The sequence below is a fragment of the Ambystoma mexicanum genome, chromosome 4p (genome assembly GCF_040938575.1).
Source record: "Ambystoma mexicanum isolate Mex_15411 chromosome 4p, UKY_AmexF1_1, whole genome shotgun sequence".
Lineage (NCBI taxonomy): Eukaryota > Metazoa > Chordata > Amphibia > Caudata > Ambystomatidae > Ambystoma > Ambystoma mexicanum.
Genome location: NC_090927.1, coordinates 198,551,355 through 198,576,205, shown reverse-complemented (window position 1 = coordinate 198,576,205; position 24,851 = coordinate 198,551,355). Strand labels below are relative to the sequence as shown.

The window sequence follows — 24,851 nt, the reverse complement described above, 5'->3', positions numbered from 1 at the left end:
TCATCATCCTTCTTGGTTTTAGTACTCAATAGATCTTCCCTTTTCTGAGTTGCTATGCGTATTTCTGCTGCTGTCACTTCTTCTTTCATGTATCCATGGTCCAGAAATGTCTTGCCCATTTCTTTGACTTCTTTTTCGTACTCTACAGGGTCACTCACTAGTCTTTTCACACGAAGCATCTGGCTATATGGTAAATTTTTCATGAGGCTTGGTTGGTGAAAGCTTAGTCGTTGGAGTAGGTTATACCTATCTGTAGGCTTTCGAAAGATGGTGGTCTGGTATCCTGTGTTGGTTATTCTGATTTGTACATCCAGGAAGTGTATACTTTCACGAGAGTATTCATGTGTAAACTGTATTCTTTTGTCTTTACTGTTCAGGTAATCAAAGAATTAAAATAGTTCTGGTTCACTGCCTTTCCGTACACCAAAAATATCATCAATGTATCTTATCCAGATAGCTAGATGTTGTTGCCACCGTTGGTTAAGTAAAACATATTCATTTTCAAATTTGTGCATGAATGAGTTTGCATACGAAGGGGTCATGGTGGCCCCCATAGCTGTGCCAGCAACCTGTAGGTAGTAATTATCTTTGTATCTAAAGTACAAATTGTTGCTGATGAATTCCAGCAGTGCCATTATGAATTCTTTTTGAGCTCTTATCTCCTCTGCTTTAAGAAGTATACATTCCACTGCTTTGTTACCCAGATTGTTTGGGATTGACGTATACAAACTCTTAACGTCATTTGTAAAGCAAATGTTTTGGGAGTCAAATGGTATTGAGTTCAGATGTTGCAAAAAGTGTGTAGAGTCTCGGATGTATGTACCTGTTTTTTTAATCAAAGGTTGTAGGAAGTAGTCCATATGTTTACCAAGAGGTTCAGGATGCTGTTTATCCCTGCAACAATTGGTCTGCCTGGCGGTTTGACTGAGTCTTTGTGTACCTTTGGGAGAGTATAAAAGTGTGGTATCCGTGGGTAAGGATTCGTCAAGAATTTTTTCGTATGATGGTTTATCCAATCTAGTTCCTCTGTTAAAGGATATCTAGATTTTGTTTAATTTCTGCTGTTGGATAATTTTCTAATGGTGCATAGGTATTGATATCTCTCAGTTGTATTTCGCATTCTTCATCATAGCCCTCCGTGTTCAACAAAACTGGACCCCCACCTTTATCTGCAGCTCTTATTGTGATGTCCGGATCACCATATAGATCTTGGAATAATTTTAACTCGTGTGGTTTCATATTGCGTCCAGTTTTAGATTTAAAATGGATTTTTTCAAAGTCTCTCGTTACCTGTTTTTGAAAAATGTCTACTGATAGGACACTAATAGGAGGGATAAAGGTGCTCTTGCTCCTGAATTCTTTCAAATCTTCTTTTTTGTTCCCTGTTTCCTCATTTTCTAGTTCGCTAAAAAACACTTTTAGCTTCATTTTTCTGATTAGTTTGTATAGTTCAATTTTGGACTCAAATAAGGTGCTGTCATACGTAGGCACAAAGCTTAAGCCCTTTTGTAGTGTCTGCAGTTCTTGAGTCATCAATATCCTTGCTGATAGATTTATCATGATGTTTTCTTGTGTTGTAACCTTGTGTTCGGGTTCCCTCTTTGTCTTTCTCTTCCCCCTTCTTGTTCGCCTCTACATTTCTCTAAAAAAGCTGTTCTTCCTCTAGTCGACGCTACTGAGGGCCTTGTATATCCTGAAGCTGTTGGTGGATTCTCTTCTTCTACGTTAGTAGACTCTCTTTCAGTATCTGTTCCTGAACTGGACGTCTCACTGGTATTTGTAGGTTTAGGTTTTCTTATTGGAGGGCCATATTTATCCATCCAAGTATAAACTTCATCCTTCAAATAGTCATATGTATCTCTTTTGAATTTTCAAATCTTTTTGGTCTCAAGCTTTGCCTTGTAGTCTGCTAGCTTACTGTTAATCTCTTCCAAGATTATGTCAACTTCTTCTCTGTTTAGTGTTGCCACAAGTTATTTTTCTATTTCTTGGATTTCGTTATTAAGGTCCGCCAAATTGTTGGCTAACTCTTGTATGGTGAGTAGTATGAGCTCCAGGGAACACTTATTCAATATAGCCTCCCATTTCTTGACAAAGCTTTTACTCTCGTTACACAATGTTGGTCGTAATTGTATTCTTAACCCTCTTGGGATCCTTTGGATTTTGTGGTATCTCCCTAACGTGATGGCATGTAATTTGCGATTTATTTCTTTGCGTATAAGATATTCCAATTGTTTAATCTGTTGTTTAGGATCTTGTGTTTTCGTACTGCTTGCCCCAAATCCGCTGTCTTTTATTAGCCCGACAATTGTTTCTGCTTCTTCTGTAGTGGAGCCCAACGTATCTGCTCTTTTGCTTGTTAAAGCCTCAATTTCTATAAATGACATTCTTTCTTCGGTCTGGTTGTTCTTGAAGTTCAAGATCGGTGTGCCTCCATCTCAATTGTGGTGAGGAAAAAACTAGAAAAAATACCGGAGTGGTGGGCACCACAATGTTTACTCACTTCTATTCAATGTGTAAATCTCTCAGGTCGTTTTCAATAATTTTAACCTGGAGCTGCCAGTTCAAACTGGTCCTATAGCACAAGGACCTCGATAAACCACAAAAAAGGTAAGCGTCGGAGAACATTCGCCGCTTTGATCTATACAATCGCAAAAGACATGTTAGAACGGCTGTTTAATAGCCTGCAGACAATACAAAAGGGCTTAAGCTTTGTGCCTACATATGACAGCACCTTATTTGAGTCCAAAATGTAACTATACAAACTAATCAGAAAAAATGAAGCTAAAAGTGTTTTTATCGAAGTAGAAAATGAGGAAACAGGGAACAAAAAAGAAGAAGATTTGAAAGAATTCAGGAGCAAGAGCACCTTTATCCCTCCTATTAGTGTCCAATCAGTAGACATTTTTCAAAAACAGGTAACGAGAGACTTTGAAAAAATGCATTTTAAATCTAAAACTGGACGCAATATGAAACCACACGAGTTAAAATGAATCCAAGATCTATATGGTGATCCGAACATCACAATAAGAGCTGCAGATAAAGGTGGTGGTCTAGATATGTTGAACACGGTGGACTATGATGAAGAATGCGAAAGACAACTGAGAGATATCAATACCTATGCACCATTAGAAAAGGATCCAACAGCAGAAATTAAACAAAATCTAGAGATCCTTTTGGATAAAGCAGAGGAACTAAAGTGGATAAAGCATCATACGAAAGAATTCTTGACGAATCCATACCCACGGATACCACACTTTTATAGTCTCAAAAGGTACACAAAGACTCAGTCAAACCGCCAGGCAGACGAATTGTTGCAGGGATAAACAGCATCCTAGAACCTCTTGGTAAATATGTGGACTACTTCCTGCAACCTTTGATTCAAAAAGCAAGTACATACATCCGAGACTCTACACACTTTTTGCAACATCTGAACTCAATACCATTTGACTCCCAAAACATTTGCTTTACAATTGACGTTAAGAGTTTGTATACGTCAATCCCAAACAATCGGGGTAACAAAGCAGTGGAATGGATACTTCTTAAAGCAGAGGAGATAAGAGCTCAAAAAGAATTCTTAATGGCACTGCTGAAATTCATCAGCAACAATTTGTAATTTAGATACAAAGATAATTACTCCCTACAGGTGGCTGGCACAGCTATGGGGGCCACCATGGCCCCTCCGTATGCAAACTCATTCATGCACAAATTTGAAACCGAATATGTTTTACTTTACCAACGGTGGCAACAACATCTAGGTATCTGGATAAGATACATTGTGATATTTTTGGGGTATGGAAAGGCAGTGAACCAGAACTACTTGAATTCTTTGATTACCTGAACAGTAAAGACACAAGAATACAGTTTACACATGAATACTCTCGTGAAAGTATACACTTCCTGGATGTACAAATCAGAATAACCAACAAAGGATACCAGACCACCATCTTTCGAAAGCCTACAGATAGGAATAATCTACTCCAACTACTAAGCTTTCACCAACCAAGCCTCATCAAAAATGTACCATATAGCCAGATCCTTCGTGTGAAAAGACTAGTGAGTGACCCTGTAGAGTACGAAAAAGAAGTCAAAGAAATGGGCAAGAATTTTCTGGACCGTGGATACATGAAAAAAGAAGTGACAGCAGCAGAAATACACATAGCAACTCAGAAAAGGGAAGATCTATTGAGAACTAAAACCAAGAAGGATGATGAACCCCCCTAGTATTCGTATCCAAGTACTCAAGACAGAGTAACCGCATTAAAACTATCATTAAAAAACACTGGAACACAGTCATCTGCGACCAACGGGTAGAACATTTATTCAAAGAGGTCCTAAATTCGCTTATCAACGGAGCCATAATTTGAAAGATAAACTTGTAAAGACCAGACCAGCACAAAGGAAGAAAGCCAACAAGAGAACAGGTACTTTTCCTTGCCTAAATTGTAGCAATTTCAGCTACATCATGAAAGGTGATTCTTTGAAACATCCGTATACAGGAGAAAATATTAAACTAAAAGCTTTGGAACATGTGACCCCTAAAACGTGATATACACCATAAAATGTCCCTGTGGCTTGCATTATGTCGGACAAACTGTAAGGACGGCTAAAACAAGATGGAACGAACACAGTTCCTGTATACATAACAATAACAAAACTTCGGCTGTGGCAAGACATTGGCATGACAAAAAACATAACTTCGATTCGCTATCCTAGAAATAGTGGAAAAGAGAGATCCACATGAAAACTTTCAGAAAACAATGGATCAACGAGAAACTTTCTGGATAGATCGTTTGAGTTTCCTGATTCCTAAAGGAATGAACGAGGAGATTAACTTCATGTGTTCTTTGTAATCAAGCATTCCTGATTCTGTATGAACACCCACAGCAGCCACCATAATGGACAACCTGAGAAGCGCCAGTTATAATAAGGCAAAGTTGCCTCGTTTTCGTTTTTTTTGTGGTTTATCGAGGTCCTTGGGAAGGCATACACTGATTGCAACAAGGAGGTTGCTGGTAAGACTGCAGGACCATATGATAGGTTGAGCTGTGGAAGAGAGGACACATATTTGCCAGCTACAGTACAGTTTTTGAGAAAGTTATGTTGCATTTTGTTGTTTATTTATTGTTAACAAGGGATGTAGTGACGTGTGCACGGTCACGTGTGTGCATGCGTGCCACTGCAGATTCGACAAATTCGCGAGATGTCGTGCCGACCTCTTGCGAGAAGATGTGACCTAGCGAGAGGTGGGGACTCCCCGCGAAGCACCATTCAGCAGCCCCGGCGCTCCTCCTGACACCAGCATAACATTAAGCACATAAACGGGGATTGCCCCAAAAGTGGTACAGCTAATGAGGGGGTCTCAAATGTTCACATAACAGAGTTTCAAGAGCCGTAAAAACTAAATTTGGAAAGTTATGATTACTATTCACATGGTATCCAGAACAAGATATCCTGATTATTGTAACTTAGAACAACCCAAGGTAACCATGAGAAGCATAGAGCAATATAATATCACACTGAAAACATCTTTTATTCATGAGTTTTACTCATTTATTTCACAAAAGGTGAGTGTATTTAACAAGTACATAAAATTCATTCCTTTAAACAAAGACATAAAATTAACAAATAAAGCAAAAAATAATTTTTTCATTTAAAGTTAAGTTGATTTAAACAAAATGTGAATGCATTTATAAAGGTCTGCCAGTTGATTAGGCAAGATGTAAATACATTTATATAGGTCTTCCGATGTAAATACATTTATACAGGTCTGCCGACTTACACTTTTCACATAATGCGGTTTTTTGAAAAGAAAGGGTCTTAAAGAGAATAAATCTGTAAGAAATTGGAAACAAAGATGAGTTCCAATAGACAAGAAGACCACTTTAACGTTTCGGCGGGCCACTTGTAAGGCCACTGATGTTAAAGAACCGCCTTCCTCGGGGCAAAATAAGTAGTAAAATTCCCCAAAGTAAATGAGGGGGAATTCTTCAAAGGCAGGGGGTAAGGACGTCAAACAAGACCTCGGTACAGAGCATAAGCAGAAGTGACTGGAGAAAATCATGAGTCTAGAGAATATAGTGTGCTCTTCTCAAAATGCTGCAAAAGGGTCTGTAATTAATCAAACCCAATAGTCATGAACCAGCTTCAGAAGGGAAGAGTGGATATCCCTTGGTGAAAAAATTGTGGTATCCGGTATGTGTTGCGGTAATGAATACCGGGCTCCTGAGAGTTAATCTGGCGAAGCTCGCGCTGATTGTGGTGTGGACGGTGTCAGCGAGGATCTGCATAACATTGACTGCAGCTGCACAGCTCCACATCCTGCAGCATTCCCATATAGATGATCAGTCTCCAGCACAAGGACAGTAAGAGCCAGTACCTGTAATGTGCAAGTTGGCAATAAAGCCCCCTTGTTCAAGTAACTTGTGTATCATGATCATTGAGTGGGCCACAACAGAATTGGTGACGAGGATTCACGGACCACCCACAACCTTCAAGATGCAGGGAGCGACACCACCACCACCATTCTTACAGGCCCCGGGTAGGCCAGTCATTCCATGGCTTCAGTGGGAGCCCCTGTTTCAGGCATATTTGGAGGCGGTTGGTGGGACTGATTACCCTGCAGTTCGGAAAAGGCCATGCTGCTCAATGCACTAGGGGTTGAAGGCCAGGGGACGTTTGCAGGACTGAATGCAAGCTGCGGAATGGGATGATGACACCGCTTATAAAGAAGCAGTGAGGAGGATAGTGAAGAGGTTTTCGTCCAGAGGGAACATAGTCCTGCATAGAATCAGGTTCTATAGCAGACAACAGGAGCCAGCGAAACCGGTTGAGGACTATTTCTTCAAGCTAAGAGAATTGGCAGCGATATGTGAATTTGGCGGCAGGTCAGAAGACAGGATTTGCGACATGCTCTTCGTGCACACCAACAATCGCAAGGTCCAGGACAAATACATCCTCGAAAAGGAGCTTCAACTAGACAAAACCATCCAGATTGTGAGAGTGGTGGAGGAGACATCCTGCAGCCGCAAGGAGTGGGCAGGTAGTGTTTCAGTACCTGAAGTGCAGCCGGTACACTACAAAGGATGAGATAGATGGCAACGTGAAGCCAAAGAAGATACCACAGGAAGACGTGAGCCACTCAAGTGCCATAGGTGTGCCTGCACCACTCATTCAGCGAATAGCAGAGATTGTCCTGAAAGGAACGGGGAGTGCTCCAAATGCAGAAGGTTTGGACATTTTCCCACAGTTTGCACGTGGAGAGGCAAGAAAGCAGTGACAGGATGAGGCCTCTTCTGAAGAAGAGGGATGTCCCATGGTGATTATGGTCAACAGTGTCACAGCTTGCAGAGAAAAGCCCCACTGCACCATCAAGGTAGGCGGAAGTGAGACGAGAGTGAGGGCAGATGCCGGCTCAGACCTCACCATATTACCGATCCACACATACAAACGCATGTTCGGCAAAGAGAAAGTGGAAGTTCGCATGACCAAGCACAACCCCACAGTGAATTTACTGGGATACATCCGAGCTATCATGGAGTTCAAAGGAAGAAGTACAAAGCCCAAGGTATACTTTGCAGAAAGGGGCCCAGCTGTTATGTAATGGGATGATCAAATTAGACTGGATCCCAGTGTAGAATGACAGGTCCTGTCTATAGCCAGAGGAGGAGTGTTGATCACCAAAGAGGAATTTCCCGAACTGCTCTCTGACACACCTGGGAAAATCAGGAACTACGTTCACAAAATCAAATTGAAACATAGTGCCGTACCAGTAAAGCAAAAGGTAAGACCGGTACCAGCAACAGCTAGAAGTGCGCTCTAGGCGAACCTTGAAAAGATGCTGAAGGAAGGGATGATTTAACCGGTAGAGTCGTCGGACTGGCTCAGCCCGGTAGTGCTAAAAAAAGAAAAACACAGGGGATCTATGTATTTGTATCGACCTATGTAGCCTAAATCTTGAAGTGGTATCGGACAGCTATCCTTTACCATGCATCAATTAACTAATTCTGTTAATGAAAGAGGCAAAAGTGTTTGGGAAGCTCGACATGAGAGACGCCTATCATCAGATCAATCTGCATCGAGAGTCAAGACCCCTTACAGCCTTCATAACTCCATTTGGTACATACCAGTTTACATGCATGCCGTTCGCACTGTCCTCGGCCACATCGGCCTTCCAAGCATGATGGACTCCTTGCTGAAAAACATAGTGAACGTTTCCTACTTTCAGGACAACATCCTGATATATGCTGAGAATCAAGAGGCACACGACAAAGTGCTTTGCAATGTACTAGCCAAATTACAGGAAGCAGGAGTTTGGCTACGCTACAACAAGTGCATATTACAGGCTGCAGAAGCGGAGTAACTGGGCTACATGATATCCAAGTCAGGGATCAGCCCGAAAAAAGGATCTATTGCAGGCCATAGTAAAGGCACCCCCACCCAACAGCAAGGAGGAGTTGAGATTGTTTTTAGGCCCGTCCAAGTTCTATGCAAAATGTGTGCCAAACTCCTTTGAAACCAAAGGTGCAAATTGTCAGTGGAGAGAGAGGCAGTCGAAAGCCTTCGAAGAGGTCAAAGAAGGTATCGCGCATGCGCCCCTTCCTCCAACTATTTAACCCACAGTGGAGAACAGTGATCGCTGACTCCGGTTCATATGGATTCGGGACAACGTTAACCCAGAAGAAGGGTGAAGAAGAGCACATTGTGGCGTTCGCCTCAAAAGCATTGTCACAAGCGGAAAAGAATTACTCCGCCATAGAGAAAGAAATGTTGGCATTGCCTGGGCAGTATATTACTTTCAAACGTATGTGTGGGGCACGAAATTTCAGTTGGTAACAGACCACAAATCCCTGGTGCATATGCTAATTCCGGCAGATACCCGAACATCCACTCCCCGCTTGACCCACATCACAACAAGGTTACAAGAATATACTTATAAGATACAGCATATCGCAGGGTGGAAAAATACTCAGGCGGACTGCATGTCCAGGTTGCATGAACGGAAAGCCACATCGACCAGCTTCCTCAAAGATGAATGCGTAGTTGCTTCACTAGGTGATCTCAGGAGCAAGGAGCTACTGGAGATGAGTGACAATCATTGGAAGGATGAGTCTGCTAAAGATACCACAACAAAACATGTCACTGAATGGGTCCGGAAAGGCTGGCCGGACGAGAAAGCAGGCCCTGAAGGTGTGCTTCCACATTGAAAGGTAGCTGATAAGATTTTTTAGCACGAGGGGATGTTAGTGAGAAGCGATCAAGCAACCCCACCAGTGACACTAAGGAGAACCATCATGTGCAAGGCCCACACAGGACCCCTGCGGAGCAACATGACGAGGAGGCGAGTGAGAGAATCATAATGGTGGCCTGGCATGGACTCGGACATAAGAGCAATGATGGAAAGGTGTCATGAATGCCTCAACATTGATAAAAGACTCACGGTCCGGCAAGCTCCATTACACAAAAGTGCCGGAAGGGGTGTGGCAAAAACTAGGATTGGACTTCATAAGCCCATTGGATTTAATGAATCCAGAACACAAGCATGGGATTGTGCTGGTAGACTACCTCTCGAAATGGGTGGAGGTAGAGTTTGTCCCAGACATCACCACACCCACCGTGATCCGCTTCCTCAAAGATGTCTTCCAAAGAGAAGAGTTACCATGGGAAGTGGTCACGAACAATGGGGTCCAACTTGTCTCAAGGGAAATGTAAAAATGTCTGAAGGAAAATAATATTCACCAGATAAAGGTGTCCCTACATCATCCTCAAGCAAACGGCCTGGTGGAACGCACAAACTGGTTAACAAAGGGGGCATGCAACTAGCCACAGCAGCGGGACTAGACCCTCATAGCCCAGTTAAGGAAGCTGTGGCGGCCCACTGTGTTACCCCTAATGGGATCGCAAACATATCACTTTTCCACCTCCTCAGAGGTCGCAGAGCAGCTTCCACCTTAGTCCCACCATAGCTGTCAAAAATAAGGGAGGATGACACAGTGAACATGGAAGAATTAGTCTGGCGAATGAGGAGAAGCAAAGATTGCATGAAAATGTGGAACGACAAGAGGAGAGCTCCACAGTGAAGCACTGTACAAGAGGGGGACCTTATCAAAATTAAACTGTCACATAGAGACCCTGTGACACGATCCAAGTTTAGTCGATCAGTGAGTGTGTCAGCGAGGGACCAAAATGTGCGCACCCAAGATGGGAGGAGATGGAACCTAGAACATGTAGCACTATATGAAAAGTGAACAGCAGAAATGCACAGTCCATCACTTCAGGACCGTGTTAGCGTTGAAAGAAGTTCTGGTGGTGACAAGTCGCTAGCTGAAGAGCGGCCTCAACAGGAGATAGAGCAGTCGGAAGGAATTCATACTCAAGAAGGGAACAGTCCGAGGTGGGGTGAAGTACTGCGGGAGAGAACAGCAGAGATGGAAAACTCGCCACGTAAGGGAGAGGTAGAAGGGACTCGCCCACAAAGAGAAAGGAGGAGACCTGGACATTTTGCAGACTATGTGATGGAATAACTGTGTTGCTCAACAAAAGGAGTTATGTAGAGTCGACGAAATTGCGAGAAGTCGTGCCCGACATCTCGCAAGAAGACGTGACCCGGCAAGAGGCGGGGACTGCCCGCGAAGCGCCATTCGGAGCGCAGGAGCAGGAAAGAATGCCACGCCAGTCCCAACACTCCTTCTGACACCGGCATTACATTGACTGCAGCTGCACAGCTCCACATCCTGCCCCATCCATATATATGATCAGTCTCCAGCACAAGGACAGTAAGAGCCAGTACCTGTTAGTTGGCAATAAAGCCCCCCTGTTCAAGTAACTTGTGTATGCATGATCATTGAGTGGGCCACAACAGCCACATCACGGGAAGACATAAATAGGATGGCCGTCCCATGGGGCGGCAGTATACGCACCGAGCTGTGTGTGTGTGAGTGTGTCCTTATTTAGGGTGCGGCCACCCCGCCCCTGCATAACAGGATGTGTGTCCTGGGCCAGGAACGTGCCCCTGAACCCAGGGCATAGCTCTCAACTCACCCGCTTTTGGCGGGTGACACCCGCCAAAAGCATCCACACACCCGCCCACCCGCCAGCTCCTTGGTTTCACCAGCCTTCCCCCACCTCACGCGACTCAGTAGCACTGCGCATGCGTGCTGCTGGCTCTGGGTGCAGGCATCTGGCATGTTTAATGAGCCAGTGCGCGGGAAACGAAAGTTGTTTGGTTTTCTTGCGTGCGACGTGCATCCTGCAAGCTTTTTCGCCTGAGACAGACGACCTCGTTTCGGAGTGGCAGTGCCTGCCTGCTGCTGCAGCCTCGGATCCAAGGACTCTGAGCCACTGCTGCCTGCCGCCTTTGAATTCCGTCGTGGAGGCGAGGATTACATTACTTCAGGAAAACAAAGCCAGCCTGAGTCCAGGTAAGAAAAGTGCTGTCAGCCGCACTACGTAACTTGCCAACATTCTGTGACCAAAAAAATGTAGGAATTTTTCACTGCAATGATATTTGTATACATATTTGTTCTATAAAAAAGAGCTTAAGGGTAAGTGCTATATTATCATATGGCCTTGGACGTCTGCTTGGAGTCACAGTAATTTGACAATATTTGACAATATGGATCTGTAAACACAGATATTAATGATACGTATGGTGATCCATTCTTGTATGAAATGTATATCACCTTAGTGAAATCATAACCATATTTTTCGTAGTGTAGTTTACTTAGGAACAATGAGAGGGAAGGGGAGAGAGGTGAGGGAGGGAGGGGTGAGGGAGGGAGAGATGGAGAGAGGGAGGGGGTAGAGGGAGAGGAAGGAGGAGGTGGAGGGGGAGAGGGATGTGGAGAAAGGGGAGAGAGAGAGGGAAGAGGGGGAGAGGAACAGAAAGGGGAAAGGGAGCGGGAGGGGAGAGGGAAGGGGAGGGAGGGGTGAGGGAGAGGGAGGGGGAGATGGAGAGAGGGAGAGGGAGGGGGTAGAGGGAGAGGAAAGAGGAAGTGGAGAGCGAGAGGGAGGGGGAGAGAGATGAGGAGAAGGGGGAGAGGGGAAGAAGGAGAGGGGGAGAGAAACAGGAAGGGGGAAAGGGAGCGGGAGGGTGAGGGAGGTGAGAGGGGGAGGGGAGAGGGAGAGGGAGATGGAAGGGGAGATGGAGAGAGGGAGAGGGAAATGAAGAGGGGGAGAGAGAGAGAGACTTGCATGACTTCTGGGCATACCTCCATGACCTTTGTGGTGCTGGACACAGGCTGCTGTTCAGTCTGTTGTTTGGGACAGGGAGTTGTTCAGTCTGTTACTGGGCAAAATGTTGCTCAGTCTGGTGCTGGCAGAAGGTGTTGTTATACCAAGTAATGGCACAGAGTGTTTCCAGCATGGAGTTGGGCACAGTGGGTTGGCCAATCTCCTGTTGGGCCCAGGGCGTGGCTCAGTTTGGAACTAGGCCAGGGTGACCACCAATCTAATTCTGCAAACATTTGGGCCTTTACCAAAGCCCCCAAGTGCAAAAGTAAGGTGTACAAGCCGGGTGTGTTTACTTTCACCCTCCCAGGCATTTTACAGCCATTTGGCGGCCGAGAAAGAGCATGAAACGGAATTAACATTTGCGCTGAGCATTCCCCGTCCACCCTTCAAGGGCACATGCTGAGCAGGGTGGTTCATATTACTCATGGATGAGAGAGATATAAGTGAAATACTCATCTATGAATAATATCAAAGTTATGTCACTTTAATAGAATGTCCCTCACTTGTGGAGTGCTGGAAAGTCTTGCTTGCTGCTGGCCAGCTGCCTCTCTATGTAGCGTCTTCATACAAGTTGCTGTCACTGTTGCCCTTCATCCTGTGTTATAGATTATTTCTCTGTCGTGGGTAGACTGCATAGGAGCGGCAGGACTGTGCCTGTCTACCACCACAATTATAAAAACAGAACAACATGGCATTTTGACACACAACAAAAAAAGAAAACTTCAAATCATTACAGATGCAGGGAACTCATCTATTAGAGCTCTGTCCATGCTCTATGGGGCAAAATTCATATACACCTCTTAATTTGTATATGCATTACACCAACAGAAGTGACTTCACAGAAAAGGGCTTTGCATCTGTTTTTGCTACATGGAGGCACCATGGAAGTAGACTTTAGAATACGTTCCCATAAGTAAGCCAATTGGCAAATAACTTTGTGGTTCAAAATACCTAAATTGCACGATTGTTATATATGGGGCAACTCTATAGTCAGGCCTTTTTTAAATTACAGCATGATAGTTTAACATACGCTCTGCAGTCAAACACAGAGTAAAACACAGAGCTGCAGATCTGCCCTGGATCACACACTTTGGTTAAATGGTGGAACTGGGATGTTGACAATTTAAGCCACAAGTTTAGTTGATATAGATATTTATTAAGGTTCCCCTTTGCCTTTCATTATTAGCTTTAGATTATATACGTCATCATAGAAATATGTTGAGCAATAAGAGACATTGATGAGCCACCTGAAAGGATGGACACAATCTGGGCAAGGTTTACTAAATTAAAACTCTTCCCTCATCTTTGTAAACTGGCACTCCTAATTTTAATTTTGCCTCATTCAAATGCTCAGGAAGAAAGGGTGTTCTCCATGATACGAAAGAACAAACAGAACTTAGAAGCAGCTTAGATCTGTCCAGAACACTATCGTCAATTATACGAGTAAAACTACACACCAATGAAGCCTCACATCCTTGCCACAGATTGAAGCCAAATGATGATTTGATAGAGCTAGCCAAAAAGGCTACACGAGCATACAACCTGAAGCATAAGAACTAAGGTATTTGAATTGCAAACTGACCAATGAATAATTGTTCAAATTGAGGCTTTAGTCTCCAGATTTATGTACTGCCTCTGTTCCACTATTTCGAGTTTAAACATCATATGAGCACAGTTGGTTTCTTGTGAAAGTTCTACATTTATTTTGCAGGCAGGTTTGCTTCTGGGGGAAAAAAATAAACTGTACAGAAAGAACATGTGTATTGTTTTTTTAACTGCATTTACTTGGTACAATGGTTGCATGCAAAAGAGCCTAGTTTTGTAGCAGTGTAGTAAGTTAATAGTGGTATTTTCTTCGCACACCTTCCTGTGATGTCACTTCCTGTGATGTCACTTCCTCTAACCCTGGGCGCCGCCTCCGGTGTCCAACCCAGGCTCTCACCCTCCAAGCAGTCTCAAAAGGTTGAGAGGTATGCCCAGGGGCATGAAATTGTGGCATGCTCACCACAATGTTTATGGCCCATGGCCATGACGTCTGCATCAGGGCACAAGAAAGGACAGCCAAAAGGTAACCGTCTGTGAAAAAGTGACTGCTGGCCAGCTAGAGTCGTACCTCTTATAACCACTGCAATGTGTGGCCCTCCACAGAGGGAGGGCAGAGCGCCAATCAGAGGGGCAATTGCCCCCCATTTCCCTCCCTTCTTGGGCATGCCTATTTATTTACTCAGCCTAACACGTGGGCACAATGTAATGAGACCGGACATTCCCCATAAACTATCAACTAACCTAGCCAACCTAACACCAGGCACAACTCAGCCGCAGCATTGCCACGCTTAAAGGTACAGCTACGGGATAGTCTACTATGCTGTGCCAATTTGTTATGCTATTCTGTGTTGAATGTAATGCAAATACCCATTTACAAATTACAAAATGCTGTACTCAGTGCCAGTCATTATGCAATGTGAAGTCCTCCGGAAACTCAAAACCGGTGTAAGCTGGCACTCTCAGGCTGCCAAAGCGCTACGAGTTCATTCAAATGACAGATGTGCGCTAACATGCACAGGGTGACCAAATCCCTTCGAAATGACTTGTTTCATTTCATGTAATAAATGAGATTCTTCCAGTGGATTGCTGCCACCTAGTGGCAGGTATAATTGTTGACATGCAGACCCACCAATTATTGATCTAACTCGACTCCTTTCTTTTTGCATTGGACGGTGTCCAACATGACGTTAGCCATTTGATAGGCACTGACACCATACGCCCTGTTACTCACACAATTTGCCAGCTGTTGCCCTCTTATTTCCAAGTAGTCCAATTATGGCAGTGCCTTGCAAATGCCTGTCACATACGTCCACAAAAGAAAACATTGTTGGCGTTGCAGTGCTTGTTACGGAAATGCGAGTGGCATTGAGCAATAGAGAGACTTTCTTTTAGACTAACTCGTTTACCAAGAAGCTCTAATTGTTGATCTCAGGTTTTATTACCCTAAATGATAAATAGTCCAGGTGCTGACAGTGTTACGGTAATCACATCAGCGAATAATAGTGAACACCTCGTTTCATCTAGCGTCGGCTAGTCATTTTTCTTTTGCATAACGCCGAAAAGGCATTATTTCAATCCAGCAAACGATGCTAATTGTTATCAGTCTCGAAAGTGTGATGCAATAGGCAGAGCTAGCGGTAGTCGTCTTTGATTCGGCATTTTCTCTAAAGCACTGGATACGATGAGCCAACCCGTTGCCTAAGAATCCCACAGAATAAATGACATTCGTGGGTCATTGCCCTTGCCGACGTTTACCCTCAACTACTCGCCTGTAATTATCTAGCCAGAGAAATTAGTTGTTGACATTCTGGACAGCTTGATAAACAGTGCTGACCCTTGGTCATGGGGTCTGACCTCCGTCTTGTACAAGATCGCCCCCTTGTGCCTGACTTGCTGCGGGGTTAATGGCGTCACGCGCGGGTCACCTGCTGCGACCCTGTGAGTGCACTGCTCCTCCAGGTCAGCTGGAAACACACCGGTTTGAACTAGATCAGAATTCAGATGAGGAAGAAACGGACAACTTTGATAGCATACATACAAAAATGTAATGACATTTGGGAGGTTACCCGTGGATCCCCTTTTATAAAAATTAAAATGATGCCATGTTTGTTCATGGCATGGAATGTGTTTTTTTTTTTTACAATTGGAATAGATTTTGGCATAAGAGGGTAACTGTGGAAACCTGTATTGAGACTACCGTCGTCTTTTCTTGTAGCTGCTAGTCGTCATGAACTGGGCCTAATTTCATGGCAGTCTTTGGTACAATGGAGAATGCTTCAAAATGATTTAAAAAAAATATAATGTATTCAGAGACTGATGCTTGTAAAAGGGTCAGAGACATGCCTCTGTAAAGAGGGGCTGTGGACCCATCTCAGCCTGGGGTAACAGTGTTCACCAGAGCCGGTCATGATCCAGAGACAGGATGTGTGAGGGCCCCAGCCCCTGTGCCTTTGGGCTTACTGCACAAAAATACCCAGACTCGCTTTAAAGTGGAAAAGGTTGCTTTAATGTGACAGGCCACAGCTCACAAAGAAACACTACCATGGCTCCCTGCCCTTACAGACTAAATTGTTTTAACAATTGCCAAACAATTAAATAAATAAACAATTCCCAGTCCCCCACAATTAAATAATTAAAACATTTAAAATTCCTTCCTACCAAAGCCTTGCTTCCTTCCGTCTCCTTAAAATCCTCTCAACCTTCATTCCTGCCAAGCCCCTCCTTCTTCAATCAATACCTGTTCCCCCATCTTTGTACCCCCAGGGAAGCCCGTTTGTGCAAATAGCATCCCCCCTTCCTTTACCGCGCTAGTACCCCATTGTGCTTCTCCCACCCCTCCTCCAAAGGGTCATGTCCCTGGCATCCAGCAGCTCCTTACCCCCATAAACCCCCTTCTACCCGTGCCTGTATGTTTGAAATGAGTACCACCTTTTCTTGCCCCATGCCTGTACTGTACAATGCTAGATGTTTTGTTTTCTTCTCAGGTAGCACTTCAAGTACTAGCATACTTAGCAGTTGGTGAGCCACCTGCCCAAGAAGGAGACCACGAGAAGCAGCCAAAGCACAGAGCAACCTGCCCAGCAGTCAAACAGAGCAAAGCGCCTCTTTGCGACAGAGATCATGAAAAGGAAAACACCTCCATGGTTAGGGAGTGCGCAGAGCCCTTCAGCTATTTCAAATGTGCTTACCTGCTATTGGGCCGCAGAGCAGTCTCCTTTCCAAACTGACATCCCAAACCTGCCGGAAAACCCTCAGATGAATTGAGACACTAGCTGTAATTCTCCATCTAGCGAGCCACCATTCCCTGGCGCCAGCACACTCTCGTATGAGAAAGGGGTGGAGCCTAAGACCCCTTTTGAATGTTTCCTCACCAATAACACCTCCACCTGGGAAAGAAAAGACAGCGGTTGGTTTGTGGTGACGCAGGTGAGGGAGGGAGCCAATGAAGAGGAAAGCGGGATGATAAAAAAGAAAGACAGAAAACAGGAAGGTGTGGGTTATTCGGGTGAAGTCAAGGGAGGAGAAGGACCAAGATACCAGGTGGGGGAATGATGGCACATGGCAGCACAGAGGCAAATTGCTAAAGGAGTGTGCAAGTTGAGGTATTGGTTGGTGGGAGAAAGTGGTACTCGGGTTTGATTCTCTGTGCAAGGTGTGTGAGTGCGACTAAATGATGGAGAATTGGGAGGGAATGAGACTCAGAGTGAAAGGAGAGTGACTGGAAAAGGTGTGGGTGGCATGCAGTGTAGTGTGAGGGGAGTGTAACATAGAGTAGTAGAAGTGGTGCAGCAAGGGATGATTTGTGGTAGTGCTGTGGAAAGCGGAGAGTAAAAGTGGCGTGGAGCGGTGAGAGTAGTGGTGGAGAAAGATCGGAGGTAGTCAGTAGAGAGTGAGAGGCAGAGGACCATTGGAGGGACAGAAGGTAGAGTGTGAGGGAGAGATAGGGAGAGACGTTCGTAGGAGTAGCAGAGAGGGAACAGGACATTAGGGGGCGGAGTACAAGATCATGAATAGAAATAACCGAGTGGGACCCGAGTGTCTGAACCACACCCATTTATATATGATACACTATCAGGGAATTTAGGCCACGGACCACCTTGTTTGTTCTCTGAAGGAGGTTGGAAGATAAGGCGTTTACCTTTAAGGCATCACTACTTTGGCTAGTAGGGGCCACCGATCACTAGAGACCACTCAGGGACACCTGGGCTAGGGAAGGAAAAGCCGGCACTAGACAAGAGAGAGAGAGGGATGGCCTTTAGTGAACCCCTTTCCAAATCTAAAAATAAAAACCTTTGAACTGTTGGTCTGTCCTTAAGGCCATCTGTGACATACTATACATAGGGGCAGTTCTGGAGCTGAAAACCTATATGCAGTATTGTGAATTGATTATAATGTATTTGAATCTCGATCCATTGAGTTTAACTGAGAAACAGGCACTTGTACGAGGCTGTGGATTATAGCTGGATGGATAATGAATCGATGTTGCATACATATGTTTAAAAGAGTATGTGCGACCCCCAAGGAGATGTGAAACCCTCCCTTCACATCGGTAAAAATGGCCCTGCCCCCAATTTCAGAGCTCTTTATATGAGGCTAAGATTGAATGCAAATTATGTGTCAGACCAAATGTGCTTAAACCAATAATTTTCAAATCAAGTGATACATTCAAATAGACCTAGAAGCCCCCAGACAATTAGAACTTAGACATCTTATATTTTCTTTATTCTCAATGGAAAATGTATTTGTCTGACAGCCAACACGTGTTTTTAAAAAAACATTTTTTTATTTAAAGTGCAATAGCCAAAATTTGACTTTTAACACATTTCAATACACAATAAATTAACATAAGCAATACAACACGTGTTTCGACCTGTGAGGTCTTCTTCAGGGCTGTACATTTACACCAAAAAACAACACAAAATATGATAGTTAATTACTGAAAAATAATCCCCAAACAATATTGTATTGCATGATACCCAATTCCCACACCAAATTGTTTAAACAGTCAAATTGTTTACAATAGGAATGAGGTGCATTGCGAAGGGGAACATGAGAGAGAGGGCAAAACACAAGAGGGACGGAGAAAAGAGATGAACATCAATATGTTAATTACTTTGTCACCATTTCTAAAGGTTACAAAAACACCAATTGACATGCCTGTGAAATCCTCTTATTCAACTCTCAACACAAGGTTGACATCACCACCAAGCCCCATTCCAGACATCTGTGTCCACAAATGCAATCATTTGTGATCTTTACTTTCCCATGTAGAGTGTTGCTCGAAGTTTGTGATTCAGATAAACACACATCATTGGCATCACAGTACAGAGCAAATATAACAAACATTACTCCTTCTCAATTGTCACTGCTCACGAAAAGGCTGTATTTTCCAATGAACCAATCATCAAGAATAAGGATGTTGCTAGATAACAATAACAGATGTGCCGGTCTTTCAGAGCCAGTTCAGTGAATGTAGTACACAAAAGTTATATATATAGTACCATCCATTTGGGAAACAAACAGATTTCCTATCTCCAATTCTAGCACCATATCTGTATGTTGCATGGAGCGACACTTGGCAGCTTCAATTCTGCCTCCAGTAATTCATTTCCAGAAACCTTCAAGTAATAATGAAGATTACCCCTGCATACAGCGCAGGGAGTCTTGATTCTATTAAAGACAAGGAGGTGAGCATTATGCTTCAACTTCTTTATTGCTACAAAATAGCAGAAAAAACGCTGAAAATGATCTCAACCACTCATTTTCTTTTTCTTTCTCTTAAAACAACATTTCCCTCTGGGTGCAGGGAAGGCCCCGGATGGAATCCCCATTGATTTGCTTAAAGACAAAATGGGAATCTGGGCTCCTTTGCTAATGGAAGTTTTTAACTATGTTGCCAGGTTCAAGAGTGTCCCCCCAATCTGGCGTGATGCTATTATTTTACCTATCCATATCCATAAGAAAGGTGACAAGAAACAACCTGGGAAATGTAGGCCATTTCTTTACTTGATACTGTGGGCAAAGTATACGCAAAGGTATTGCTGACACTCCTCCATCACTGGGTAACCGGAGCAGGACTTCTGAATCATCTCCAGGCTGGGTTCCGGCCAGGTGTAAGCACTGTGGATCAGTGCTTTAGGTTAGGCGCAATCGTGGGCAAATATATTGCAGTTAAAAGTCTAAAAATGTATGCATTTTTTGTCGATTTACATACTGCGTTCGATTGTGTATGCCTACCTAGGTTGTGGTTGATTCTAACGAACAAGGGGATCCCAGGGCACCTACTGGATAACATACATGCCTTATATTTCACCAATCAGGCTGCTGTTAGGTGGGGCCTGGGCGAGGAGATCACTGAATTGTTCAAGGTTGAGGTGGGGGTCCATCAGGGCTGTGTCCTGGCCCCCTAATATTTTGTTTGTATACAAACAAGATTAGTGAGGGACTTGTGGCTGACTGTCTTGACATCCCTAAATTAGGCTCTAACTTGTTCCCGGCACTATTCTATGCCAATGACGCTGTGATCGTATTAACCTCTCCTATGGGCCTGAAACACAATTTGAAGTTCTTTTTAGAGAAATGCAAGGAACTCTCTATGGAGCTCAATACTAAGAAGACCAAAGTTATGGTGTTCGCCCAAAAATCCTCAAAAAAGTGCAAACTGACAATAGAAGCTAAGGGGTGTGTATTGGAGCAAGTCGGCTCATAGGACTACTTGGGGATAAGGTAAGGTTCTCCGAAGATTTGGGCTGTGCGACCCAAGTCACAAAGGGAGTGGCTACACTCGAAAAATATAGTGGGGGGGGTCCCCCGTTTTCATTAGAGCCACGGCGGAGGATCAATTTCCCCGGCAATTCAGCTTTATAAAACCCAAGGATTAGCAGCCACGATGGGCCTCATCACGAGTCTGGCGGTAACCCTTAAATGCGGCGGTAGCGCCAGTACCGTCGCATTTAAGGGACCGACAGATCGTGGCTTTGGCGGATTTCCCCCCAGCTCTCTGCTGGGGGGAAATCCACAGCAAAATTGCCAATTTTCGGCGCGATTTAATAGCGCGAATTTTCCCCATTGGGCCCAATGGGGAATGAGGAATTCCCGAATGGGGAATGGGCAATAACCCTTCCGCCAAACCCGTGATCCGGCCCTAATAGCACCGGGGGGTTTGGCGGTAGGGCTATTAGGGCCGGCGCTAATGGCGCCGGCGTGCCTTCCAACTCGTGATGAGGCCCAATGTATGGTGCAGAGCTGTGGGCAGTAACTAAAGCCGCAGAACTAAAAAGGGCAGATGACAATTTCCTCAGAGCACTTCTGCAGCAACCCAAAAGTGCACCCATGGCCAGCCTCTGCTGGGAATGTGATCGAAAATCAATTTCTGAGGTGCTGGTGACAAAACCACTACTGTACTGGTGTAGATTATGGAGCACCCCGTAACTTGAATTTTACCGAAATGCATTTAGAGGCCTGCTAGATGTTCCCGGCTCATGCTCTCTGCCTTGGTTGAGATTTGTACGCAGAGGACACGAAGAGTTGGATATGGCAGACCTCTGGCTTGTTCCAGAGAGTATGCCATCTGATGTGAAATCAAGGGTCAAGTCAAATTGCTGTATTGCGTTAAATAATCGCATGAAAATGGCCTGTCGTAAACTAAGCACAGGCACTTTATTCTTGGATCTGAAACCAAGGGAAGGGTTCAAGTCATATCTAGATTGGGAAGGCCCTGGCTATGCTTGGGCATTACTCATCCAGTTGCGGACCAACTCCCTAAAACTAACGATATTTACTGCAAAATGGTCCAGATCTAATGATTACAGTTGTAAGTTATGTGGTGCACAGAGGGAATCGTTAATCCACTTCCTTCTATTTTGCCCGGTATACATGGACCTAAGATACTACTATTTATTGCTGTTATTTAGAAAGCAGGACCGTTGGATCTACTGCAATGGCTGTTGAATTATGCAAACAATCTGCAGATCTCAATGTAGTCCACTTTGTTTCGAAGTATGTTTTTAGGGCTTGGCTACATAGATCTCGATTAATGGCCATAGAATGAACATACCCCTGAAGCCTATGAGTGTTTTAATGCTTTTTTAAATTCTTCCTGGTTGCATTCTCTTATCGGGTATGTCTATTGTATTATTATTACATTGTGTATGTATGTATGTGCATGACAAAGAAATGCTTTAATGTTTTTTATAGCTGAATAAAGTTATGTTTAAACACACACATTTCCCTCTGTTCTCTGCATATCTGTAGTCCTTGGCAGTCTTTGTCCTATCTACATGTCACTTCCTGTCCATCAACACCTACTCTTCTTTGGATGATCTGAACTGATCCATAGCTGTAACCTTTAGTTAAATGAAAGTTCCAACAAAAGTTTGGCTTCCAACTGCCTTGGGTCCGCTGCTAGTCTGCTGCGTCCTGTCGCTGTCTCTGTGCTGTGTTGCAGCTGATTCCATCTCGCTCAGTTAGCCTTCTGATCATCTCCTGTGGAGCACACAAGGCAACATTGTTAGGGTGGAGGAAATGCACTGTCCCTCAAGTCATAATTGATATTCTCATTTTGTGCTCTATACAGTGCATGCGCTGGCCAGGAAATTAATGCTTGCCTCCTTGTCTTTAATAGAATCAAGACTCCCTGCGTAGCATCTTGGGGTAAACTTAATTCTATGTGAAGACCAGAGGTGAGCATTATGCACTGGCTCTTGCACAAAGTCTAATTGCAACCCTCTGGCTGTTTGCAGTACCCATGCATCGCTAGAAAGCACGTGCCAACTCTGCCAAAATTGCAGTGTCCTCCCCCCACGGGTGGGTATTTGCAGGATCTCACCTGTGGCGGGGCCTTGACCTCTTCCTGGACCTCTACCTCCGCGGCCTCTGGGAAACCGTCCTCTGGCGGGGAAGAAGGAGTCTTGTTGCCTGTTTTCCTAGTAGTGGGCTCTGTTGTTTTGATGCCTCCTCGTACCTTGAAACGGACCGGCTGCTCGACCTCTGTAGCGGCCGGTCCAAGCAAAAACTCTGCCGGGGAAGATCTTTCTGATTGAGGCCCAAGCTTTCTCGAGAGAGGTGTAGGTCCCTACAAACCTCCCCATTTCCTTGCCAAATGTCTCTCCGAATAGCAGGCCTTTGCGCTCCTTCCCCCGCCTCGTAAGTGGCTAGGTCGCCTAGCTTTGCGATTGTCTTCACCAGGTGACCCCTTCTGCTTTCTGATGATATTGCGCAGTTCACGGTCCCAAGCAGACAAACTGCTCTTTATGCCTAGTTTGCTAGCACATGCACGTCCACCACTTCTCCGGTGTCCTTGGCGCGCTCTGCTAAATCCATGATCTTTGCCAATGGGCCTGTGAGGTCCAGCACCTTCTCCTGACAACTTCTCCAAGACCTGTCTATCCCCTTGCGCGGGTCCTTAGCTGTTTTGGTGACAAAAGCCAGCATCTTAGGATCTAATTCAGGCGCTTCTGCGACCTTACCTGGCAGGTCTGGACGGGGACACTCTGCCCTCATACGCTGTCTCGTGTCCTTGTCTAGCGCATTCCTGAGCCCATGAGTCATGTATTTTGACACTCTGGGTGACAGTTGCCAATCTGACGACCTGGGGTTCCTGATGTTCTCAGGCTCAAACATATCTGATATTTCTTCACCTTCACTCTCCATGTGTTTCTCTTTCCGGGCCCTTTTGCCCCCCGATGGCTTCGGCCAATCGTCCTCCAGTTTGTCACCTTCCTCCTGTGAGGATATTGTGGCCTCCGGTGACTGCTCTTCTGAGTCCGTGTTTGCATCTCCCATAGTATTATCCCCTCGGGAGGGGGTCATGAGGCTTGGCACAGCTGATATCTATAGGAAAGCATTTCTTTTTTTACCGAAAGTGTCAGCAGCCTCTGGGGCCTCTTTGTTTGCCCCGTATGGCACGACCCGTGGGGTCAGTAGAGGATTTCCTCTTGCGGGTCTCTGTACACCCCTTAAGGCCTCTTTCTGAGGTTGTGGAAGTGCTTTGCTTTGTCTCTGTGCTTTTATGAGTCTGGCTTAACATTGACTCTAGTGTAGCCAGTCTATCTTGCAAAGGGTTCACCCCTTGAGCCACTGCATCCACCAACAAGCTTCCTACACCGCCTTGAAACTGTTAGTCAGGTCTTGCGCCTGCTCCTCTTCGCTCCACTCACATTCAGACGTCTTCACAATGACTGGGTGCTTGGTGCCAGTACCTGAACTTGCAGGCTGAATTGCACACCCACTGCTGCATTGTGCTGGATGGTCTTATCTTAAATATTTATTTATTTCCTTTTTTTGTTTTGTTAGTTTTTTCTTCGTGGTTAGCACTTCGTTTCCAGTGTTATGTATCTAGTGGGTGCTACTTGACACCCCAGAGAGGAGATTGTCACTCTCACTGTATACTGGTGCTTCTTTATTCTGGATTTCACCAGCAGAAGGCTACTAATTCTTCGTGAGTGAGCCCTCACGCTTTTGTTATGCTGTGCTGGGCTTATCTCACCGTTCGCACTAAGCGTTCTGTGTAACTACTTGTTTAACACTGATGCGGCCGGGTTAGTTCGAAATCCTTGTGCGTGGTCGCTGCCTCTGGGGCTTTGTCGCTCCTGTGACACACTCCTCTCTGGCCCGCCCCCAAGAGGGAGGGGGCCTGCGCCCTCCTTCTTGGCTCATTACCACCTAGGCCCTGCATCTGTGAGGGTGGGGTCCTGCATGCTCCTTCTCTCGGGAAGGGAAAACAGGCCCCCGGCTGTGTCGGAAATATGAAACAGGTCCCATTTCTCTGCCCCTGCTCACTCTGCATGCTGCACTGATCGGATACCTGGTGCCTGCCCTGACATTTCGGCGCCTGCTGCACGCTGGCTGTTAGCAAACGTGCTACGTTCCTCCTTGTAAACCACCCTAAAGAACATTGGCATTCTAATTTAGGCAATGCTCTACTCTCTTATGCCATAGTTATAACTATGTTAAGACTTCACTAACACAAAATAAACAAGTCAACTCGTTCTGTAGTAAGCAAAGTGCACTTATCTTGCTGAAGAGCAGGAAAAGAAGAGAAGGAATTTATGGTCAGGAAGAGACGTAGACAGGGC

The 24,851-nt window shown here is 44.9% G+C and overlaps 1 protein-coding gene across 1 annotated transcript in view; it reads left to right on the top strand.

Moving 5' to 3' along the window:
- The first annotated feature begins 11,279 nt into the window (after window positions 1-11,279).
- Window positions 11,280-24,851, top strand: part of ELP3 (elongator acetyltransferase complex subunit 3) — a 1,295,792-nt gene continuing 1,282,220 nt past the window's right edge. The window contains exon 1 of the mRNA XM_069605694.1: window positions 11,280-11,420. The gene's annotated coding sequence lies outside the window, so the exon portion shown is untranslated. The remainder of the gene's footprint in view (window positions 11,421-24,851) is intronic.